The sequence below is a fragment of the Hylobates moloch genome, unplaced genomic scaffold (assembly GCF_009828535.3).
Source record: "Hylobates moloch isolate HMO894 unplaced genomic scaffold, HMol_V3 SCAFFOLD_1, whole genome shotgun sequence".
In the NCBI taxonomy this organism is placed as follows: Eukaryota; Metazoa; Chordata; class Mammalia; order Primates; family Hylobatidae; genus Hylobates; species Hylobates moloch.
The window spans coordinates 139,242,454-139,252,212 of NW_026652276.1; positions in this window are offsets into that span (position 1 = coordinate 139,242,454).

Consider the following 9,759-nt stretch of genomic DNA (forward strand, 5'->3'; position numbering starts at 1 on the left):
CTTATCTCACAGCACAGAGAGTAGCACGTAGTAGGTACTCAATACACATTTGTTGAGTTTTGAAAGAAATGAATAAATTAGGGTTGGAGACTGGAGCTACATATTTGAGGGTTTGTAATGTTTCTCAAAAAAAGTTTATATCAACTTTGCTAAGGGATAATGTCATACAATAAAATGCACTCCTTTTAAGTGAACAGTTTAATGGATGCTGACAAATGTTTACTCTGATATAACCACCACCTTTATCAAGGTATAGACTATTCCATCTCCAAGAAAGTTATCTTATCCCCCTTTGCAGTCAGTCCCTATGCCCAGCCCCATGCAACTGAAATGAGAGAGCTCCCTGACTCCCTTGTGGGATGTGAGGCAGGGGTGTGGCTCTTTTGTTTGGCCACCACACGCTCAAACCTCTTATGGGATGGAGAGCAGATGGGCAGGTGCAGGAGCCAGGGCAAGTGCTTTTGGGCTCTGGCCCCATAGTAGCATCTAGGGGTGGATGCCTGTGACTCCTAAAGCCCCAGTGGGCATATTACAGTGCTCTTTTAGCTCTGCTGTCTGCAGATGGCCTAAGTGTTAACCAGCTCAATACCCTCTTGGTACCCAGGTTTTTACCCAGCATCCAGGAAGAATCAGGTCACATGGACAAATTGAGGGACAGTAAATGTGGGGGATTTTATTGCTGGATGGAAGTGGCTCTTGGTGGGATGGATGGAGCTGGAAAGGGAATGGGGTGGGAAGATGATCAACCATGGAGTTTGGCCGTCTGCAGCCAATCTCCTCTCCGACCGTCCCCAGCTGAACTCCTCTTGATGGTCAGACCCTCCTCTTATCTCCTTCTTTGCTGCTCTGCTCTGCCACTCTTTTGCCCCTCTGCTCTTTTGCTCATGGAGCCTGGGGTTTGGGGTTTATATGGGTACAGGATAGAATGATGTGGCAGGCCAAAAGGCAACATTTGGGCACAAAACCAGGAATGTCTATTCCCATTTAGGGCCACAGGTTTCCAGGCTTGAGGGTGGGGCGTTTGCTGGGGAACTGCCCTCTTTTATCCACAGTACCTCCCTGCCTCCTGTCAGTATCACAACCACAGAGCTATTACTGTGGATTAGTTTTGTCTTTTCTGGAGCTTTGTGTACTAGAATCATACATGAAGAACTATTTTGTCCTGGCTTCTTTCACTCAGCCTATGTGATTCACCCATGAGTTATGTGTTATATGTAGTTTATTCCTTTTTACTGCTGATTGGTATTTCATTATATGGATATGCCAGTATTTGTTTAATCCATTTACCTTTTGGTGAACACTTGGTTTGTTTCTAGTTTTTTTTGATATTACAAGTGAAGCTGCTTTGAATGTTTGTGTACAAGTCATTTTGCAGATAAATGCTTTTATTTCTCCATGGTAAATACTTAGGAATATAGTTTTAAGAATCATTAACATTTAAAACAAAGATAAAACCTTAGAACCACACTGAGATACTACTTCACACCCACTAAGATGGCCATAATTTTTGAAAGTGTTGGCGAGGATGTGGAGAAGTTGGAATCCTCATATATTACTGGGGAGAATATAAAATGGTACAGCTGCAGTGGAAAATAGTTTGGCAGTTCCTCAAAAAGTTAAACATAGAACTTCCATAGGACCCAGAAATTCCACTCCTAGGCATGTACCCAAAAGATTTGAACACAGGAATTTAAATAAAAACTTGTATATGAATGTTCATAGTAACACTACTCGTAATAGCCAAAAGATGAACACAATCTAAATTTCCATCAGCAGGTGGCTGGATAAACAAAATGGGATATATCCATGCAATGGAATATTATTCAGCAATGAAAAAAATGAAGTACTGATACATGCCACAGCAAGGATGAACCTTGAAAATATGCTAACTGAAAGAAACAGACACAAAGGACCACATATTATGTAATTCTATGTATATGAAATATACAGAATAGGGAAATTCATAGAGACAGAAAGCAGATTGGTGGTTGCCAGGGGCTGGGGGAAGAAAAGTGGGGAGGGATTGCTTAATGGCTACAGGATTTCTATTGAGGGGGATAAAAATGTTCTGGAACTAGATAATGGCTATAGTTGCACAAAGTTGTGAATGTATGTAATGCCACTGAACTGTACACTTAAACATGGTTTAAAGATTAAATTTTAGACCAGGTGCTGTGGCTCATGTCTGTAATCCAAGCACTTGAGGAAACCAAAGAAGGAAGATTGCTTGAGGCCAGGAGTTCAAGACCAGCCTAGGCAACATATTGAGACCCATTCTCTACAAAAGAAAATTAGCCAGGCATAGTGGCATGTGCCTGCAGTCCCAGCTACTCAGGAGGCTGAGGTGGAAAGATCGTTTGAATTGAGGCGTTTGAGGCTGCAATGAGCTATGACAGCACAGCTGTACTCCAGCTGGGGCAACACAGCAAGACTTCATCTTTCAAAAAATAATAATTAGGCTGGGCATGGCACCTCACGCCTGTTAATCCCAGCACTTTGGGAGGCCAAGGCAGCAGGATCGCTTGAGCCTGGGAGTTTGAGACCAGCCTGGACAATATAGTGAGATCTTGTCTCTACAGATTTTTTTTTTTTAATTAGCCAAGTGTGATACAAGTGTGTATAGGGGCATGCCTGTAGTCCCAACTGTTTTGAAGGCTGAGGTGGGAGGATTGTTTGAGCCTGGAAAATGGAGGTTGCAGTGAGCTGAGATCACATCGTTGCACTCCAGCCTGGGTGACAGAGCAAGACCTTGTCTCAAAAATAAATAAATAAATAAATTTTATGTTATGTATATTTTACCACAATAATTCTAAAAGATAAAGCCTTAGAGGGGTGTGACAGGCTGGGGCAGTGTTTCCCACCCTCTGTAAAAGCTAGTCCTTCATGCACTACAACTGAGGGTGGGCATGTCTGTCAGCTCAAATGTGGCCCTGAGCCTTCTGTGCAAGTCTCTGTGCAGAGAGGAAGCTCCATCTTGCCATGAGAAAAAGTTAAGAGGCATGGCACTCCATCACTTAACATCAGGCCAGGGCCGTGCAGATTCCTGGGTTGAGAAACTTGACTTCCCAAGAACAGTACATAAAAGAGAGCAGGAAGTTCTATTCAAACACCCACACTGTGCCAAAAGGCAACCAGGGTGGCGATAGTTCAATATAGCTGTGGATGCATTTTAATCCCATCAGGCTACCTCCAAAATTTCTCCTGCTCCAAAATGTGTTGCAAACACAAAAAGGCTGAGATCTACTTTCTTCATTTTTTGGAGTGAGAAGAGAGGATGGTCAAGGCGTGTGGAGAACACAGGGCTTTACTGAACAGGCAGAGAAAGAGGAACCAATCCACAGGGCAGGTAGGAGAGAGGGGCAAGAGAGAGAGGCAAGAACCCAGGAGAGTGAGGACACAGAAACCAAGGGAAGAGAAGACATGGCTGGTAGTGTCATGCTACACGGAAGTCACATTCAGCGGCCAAAACACGTGACAAAGGGAAGTCATCAGTGACGTTGGTATTTGCAAGGTCAGTGCAGTAGGCCATGCAGAAGGCTGATCTTACTGGGCTGAGATATGGGAAGTACCTGAGGAAGTAGAGACCACACTTTGAGTGCATTTTTCAAAAACCTTGACCTAGAAGAGAAACAGAGAGACAGGGCCATGTCTAGAAGAGGAGCAAGAATCCAGAGAAAGTCGAGACTCTAACATGTTGTAGGGTAAGAAAAAAAGATCCAAGAGAGAAAAAAGTTTCAAGATTTAGGAAAGCAAGAGAATTGTAAATGGAGCAAGGAATTCTCTGAAATTCTTTCTTAAACCTGTTCTTTGAGAAACTGAGAAGAGATTTGCTAAAGAATATTTTACAATGTTTTTAAGACCTTTGATCCTTCTAAGTAAATAATATAAAGTAGTATAGAAAGCCTGGATCTCGGAGACAAAAGACATAGATCCAAGCTGATTTGTCTATATCCACATTGCCAACTGGCTGTGTGATTTTTCATCTTTCAGTAGTTTGTTAGATCCTTAAATCTTAGTTGTTTGAGGTGCAAGGCAGGTGCAGTCATTTCTGCTGTGCCTCAAAGTCATTATCAGAATACCTAGAGGTGAATTCTACGAAATTCTTTAAAGTGCAAACACTGCGTTTTACTATGAAGGGCCACAGAAATAAAAGAAACTACCTGTTTTACTGTATCGTATTTTTAATTAATCTGCACTCCAAAAACACCTACTGAAAAATAATTATTATTTAAAATAAGGACTGTAACTGCCAACTATTCTCACCTTGCAACCTCCAGCCTGTTATTTCAGAGTACTTCCCTTTGTCTACACAAGGGCCACCTTTTTGCACACTGTGAGTACAAAGGACTGTCAATGCAGTGTAGGAACAAGGGGTGGTGCACCTCCTGAGGCCGCTCCCTACTTCTCTCCAAGCCTGTTGCACTGCTAAGATTGCTTTTCTTCACCAGTCTTCTCTTGTCTCTTCTTTGCCAATATGGTCCATTATCCACAAGGCAAACTCTGCTCTCAGCTTCGTGGTGGAAATGGCCATTTGGTTTACAGTGACTGACAGTTTTCTAAGGGCTTTCCCCTCCGTTGTCACAACGATCATCATCACAAGTGGAGGCCTTAGTCACTCTATTTGAGATGATGAAATGGGGGCTTAGAAGTGAGTGGGCTGGCAACAGTCCCAGGGCTGGTGAGGAGCAGAGCTGTGAATGGAGATGAATCCTACTGTCTTGCCTCCATGCCACAGGATGGTCATCTCACTGCCAGCACAGGGCTTGTTGCAAGGCACCTTCATTGGATGTGTGACTGGACAAATGACTCATGAACATTTCAGCTTAGTCGTGCCCCCTGCATCCTCCATCCTGGTAAGAGCTATCCTGTCCTAATGGAAGCTCTTTTAAGAGGATTCTGTCCTCTTTCTGGCTTACTTGTTTGTGGTAATAGCACTGACATTCACTGATTCTCTCGAGCCAGGAACCTGGGTCATTCTAGTCTTCTCCTTGATTTCTGTCACCACCATCTGATCCATCACAAAACCACTGACCTTCTGCCTCCCAGACACCTTCCCTGTTGGCCCCTGGAGCCACTGCTTTAGCTCAGGCCTGGTCTATTGCTGTCATCTCCAACATGATGTTATGGGCTCCAATGTTGTGTTCCCTCCTCCTAACTCTTCTCCACCCTGCAGCCATAACAAATTTCTAAAGCAAAATTTTAATCATCTAACTCACCTGCTTAGAATTCCTCAACCACTCTCTTTTGAGCTCAAGATAAAGCCTAAGTAACTTAGTATCATCTACAAAGACCCCCAAGATTGGCTTCATCTCATCTTCTGACTCTGCCTCCCCACAACCACACTGTGCTGCTGCTGTCCCAGAGGGCTCAGAGCCCCTCACATTCACCTGACTCTGCCTTCCTCAAAGCCACTTGTTGTCCTGGTATACCTTTTCCCTCCTTCTTTCCCGGCGAACATCTTATCCTTCAGTATCAACACTCACCTATTCTGAGAAAGCTTTCTGAACCCTCAAGGAAGACCAGGGCTCCATTTCTCAATATTTAACATCCTCATCCCCTTTGTTCTTAAGCACTTAGAGCATTATAACTGTCTGTTTATTTGTCTATATCCTTAAGGGCAGAAATGGTGCCATTGTCCCAGTACCACCAGCACTGAACAAAATAGGCTTCACATAATAAGTCAGCACTCAATAAATCTTGAATTGATGAATAAGTTAACAACAGAGTATCTAATCCTCTTTTTCTTGCCTGTCCAGGGAAAATTCTGCACCAGAAAGACTACAGCTTAGAGGCGATAAGTCAACAAAAGTGGATGCTTTACTTCTTTCTTGGTGAGAAATGACTCTAGTTTCAACCTCATGGTGTGAAGTCACGGAGCCCTTTAGAACAGAACGATAGAATAAGAAAGCAAACAGTTTTTGAGCAATCCTGACTTGGCTCTCTTTGTAGCTTTGCTTTTTTTTTTTTTAAATAGTGGGGCAAACTTCTGAACAATCATCACACACATTTCAAATATGAAAACAAAAAGTAGTTCAAGGCTAAATAGACATGCTTTAAAATTTTTTGCCATTTTGGGCTATCTGTGTTCATACTCCCTAAACAGAGTCACATTGTTTACAGGGATGATCAAGGATAGATTGTTCTCAAAAGTCCTGGAGTTCTGCACATTAGGATAACATGAGGTGGCATGTGACATGGTGATAAATTGCCACTTACTGGCAACAAGGAACAGTGATGACTTCTGTATCTAGTCAACCAGGTGACATAGCTGGGCCTTGGTCAGTCAACTCTCAAAAAAGAGAGACTTATCTTCCACCCACATCTAGAGGGTAACAAGTTCAAATACAAGATTAGCCGTGTTTCCCTGTCATTAAAGAGACTATTTCTTTTTATTTTTCAATGCTGGCATTTCTTGACCAAAGAAAGGTTGAAGAAAGACATTGTGTTATGTAGAAAAAAAAGAATAGCATGCTTGTCTAATGGCATTGCCTACCAGTTTTCTATAGCTTAGTAAGAATAAAAGACTGGGTCTTGAAAACACTTGAAAAGAGATGATCATAAATCAAAGTACACCTTAATCAGCTTAACGTATTAATCCTTCTTCTTGGCTATTCAAGAGAAATAGTCAGGAAGCACTTAGTGAAAATGGGGGAAGGCATGAGCCTGGAAAAGCTTGCTGAAGAATGAAACACCAGCCAGATTATTTTACCAAAGGCCATGTGATCCAGCTCAGAAAAAAAAAATGCATATAATTTTAGGGTGCAACTCCCATGTATCTCCACACAGCCAAAATCTGCATTATAATATAGAAGATGTAAATGGGCAGAAAATATACTTGCAAGTTCCTTAAGGACCATAAAGAACTGCTCATTGTCTTGGAGAGGAAAGGAACTGGAGGGGTGGGGGTGTCAGAGGGGTTTGAACCAGAGTAACTCCAATTTGAATAGGAGCTGGTTAAAGTAAGGCCGAGACCTACTGGGCTGCATTCCCAGATAGTTAGGCATTCTAAGTCACAGGATGAGATAGGAGGTTGGCACAAGATACAGGCCATAAAGCTGGCCAAAACCCACCAAAACCAAGATGGTGACGAGAGTAAACTCTGGTCCTCCTCACTGCTACACTCCCACCAGCGCCATGACAGTTTACGAATGCCATGGCAACATCAGGAAATTACCTTATATGGTCTAAAAAGGGGAAGCATGAATAATCCACCCATTGTTTAGCATATAATCAAGAAATAACCATAAAAATGGGCAACCAGCAGCCCTTGGGGCTGCTCTGTCTATGGAGTAGCCATTCTTTATTCCTTTACTTTCTTAATAAACTTGCTTTCACTTTACTCTGTGGACTTGCCCTAATTTCTTTCTTGCCTGAGATCCAAGAACCCTCTCTTGGAGTCTGGATTGGGACCTCTTTCTGGTAAGAGGGGGAAGCTGCTATCTCAGAGTAATAATAATAATAGCTAATATTTATTAAACATTTTCTACCTATGCTTACCAGTGCCTATAGGCACTGCTCTAAGCACTTTACTTGTGTCAATTCACTTAATTCTTACAATAACAATTAATCTTACTTTCTGGCCTCTGCTCTTAGCCACACTATCTCTGAGACTAGAACTTGGTGGGATCTTCCAGGTGTGGGCAAACAATTGCACTGTGGCAACTCCATTAACAAGCCCCCTTTACTTCTTTTGATTTAAATAGAAAAAAGAAAAAAGTTTTATTCAAGGTTCCTTTTATTTTGCTTTTAATGCTAAAGGAATATATGGTCCTTGGTTACCTGTTGAGATAATTTGGAAAATACAGAAAATTACCAAGAATAAAATTACAAATCACTCACAATTCTTCTACAACACAAATAACCACAGATAATACTTCAATGCATTTCTCTGAAACACATCAACACAGACCCATCTATATGACATATGTATACACCCATGTTCTGCTTTTTTCACTTAACATCATATCATGAGCAAGTTTCCTTGTCATTACACAGTTCAGTGGGAAGAGTGAAGGGATCCAGGAAGCTGAAGGTTTGTTGTATGGTTCACTCTTCCTTTGATGGTTCAACCTGGGAGTGACGTTACTTTTGAGGGCACCTTGATTTCAAAATCTAGTGTTTATTTGTTGTTAGATTGAGGGCTAGCACCCACTTGTGAATGGGAAGTCTGCATCTGTAAAATAAAATGACATTTCACTAGAGGTCAAATCACAAGGAAGCAAAGAGCGGGCGGGCATGGAGCTCAGTTATGGCAGAATTGAATTCGCCTTGCTCTTTCTCTTGACTGAGGGACAGCACTGAACCCCAGCTGGGCAGCAGAACGTAGGAGGAAGGCTTGATGTAGCTCTTGTTTTGCTTACCTCTGTTATCTACACTTTAAAGGTCCATTAACTGCCTTTCAGTTGCTATCTAAAGGAGATGGAAGCTTCTTAGGGCTCTTCAATCAACTCTTTCAGAGAAAGAATGAAAGGGAACACCTGGGTACTTTGACACATGTAAAATAACAGTGCATACATGCTGTCCTGTCTTTGTCAGCCCAGTAAAATGCTTTTTTGAGTAGCTGGATTTCCTAGTGACAAACTTACACAAAGAGTTTTCAAATAATACTTATCTTGGGAGAAATATTATGTTAGCTGTCTCTTTCCTTGATTCAGTTTGACAGATTCCTTCCCTCTACAATTTATCTCATTAATGCATTTTGCGTTAATTTTTTTTTAAATCAACAGTTAAACTAGATTTCTAAGGACCCAGGAATTTAGCAGTCTGGTGCTTGGTAAACCATTCCAGTGGATCTTTTGTTCTAAAGTCTTCAAATTGAATCAGTGAAACATGGACAGAAATACTATCTGTGTGTGTGTGTGGTATCTGCTGCCTTCCTAAGATAAAATGTCATTTCTTGAAGGTGCTGAGATTGAGATAGATAGACCTTGAGCACAGAAACCTTGATTTCTAGAATTCACAGGACTAGTTGATAGAGTTACTGAATCACAGATAAAGATAAGATTAATCCAGATCAATCTATTAATTTATTTCACCTACTGTTTTATTTCTCTAATTCCAATGAAAGATGCCACTGAAGTAGTTTGGATAATTTAGTGAAGGAACGACAGGATTGTTTTCATTTTTCAAAAATGTATTTTTTATTTTTTATTTTTGAGACAGATCCTCACTCTCACCCGGGCTAGAGTGCAGTGGTGAGATCACGGCTCACTACAGCCTTGACCTCCTGGGCTCGAGCAATCCTCCTACCTCAGCTTTCCGATTAGCTGGGACTACAGGCTCACCATGTCTGGCTAATTTAAAATATTTTTTTGGTAGAGACAAGGTCCACTACATAGCCCAGGCTGGTCTCAAAACTCCTGGGCTCAAGCCATCCTCCAGCCTTGGCCTCCTGCTGGTGTCTGTTGGTGTGCTCTTCTGCTCCTCTGCTCCTCTGGACATCCAGCTGCTTGTGTCTATGCCTGCTACTGTCTTGGGTTTTTATAGATACAGGATGGGGGGCGTGGCAGGTCACAGTAGTCTTGGAAAATGCAACATTTGGGCACAAAAACTGGAGTGCCTGCTGTCACTTAGGTCCATGGGCACAAGCCCGAGGGTGGAGTCCTCACTAGGGACTCTGCCCTTCTCTACCCAGTACTTCCCTGTGTCCCTCCCATATCACTGGAAATTCCCTCATCCTTCCTCCCATGTTGGCTCCCCTGTTTCCTAAATTCCACATTCTCTTTTTTCTTAGTTTCTTCCCAAGAACATTTTTCAATA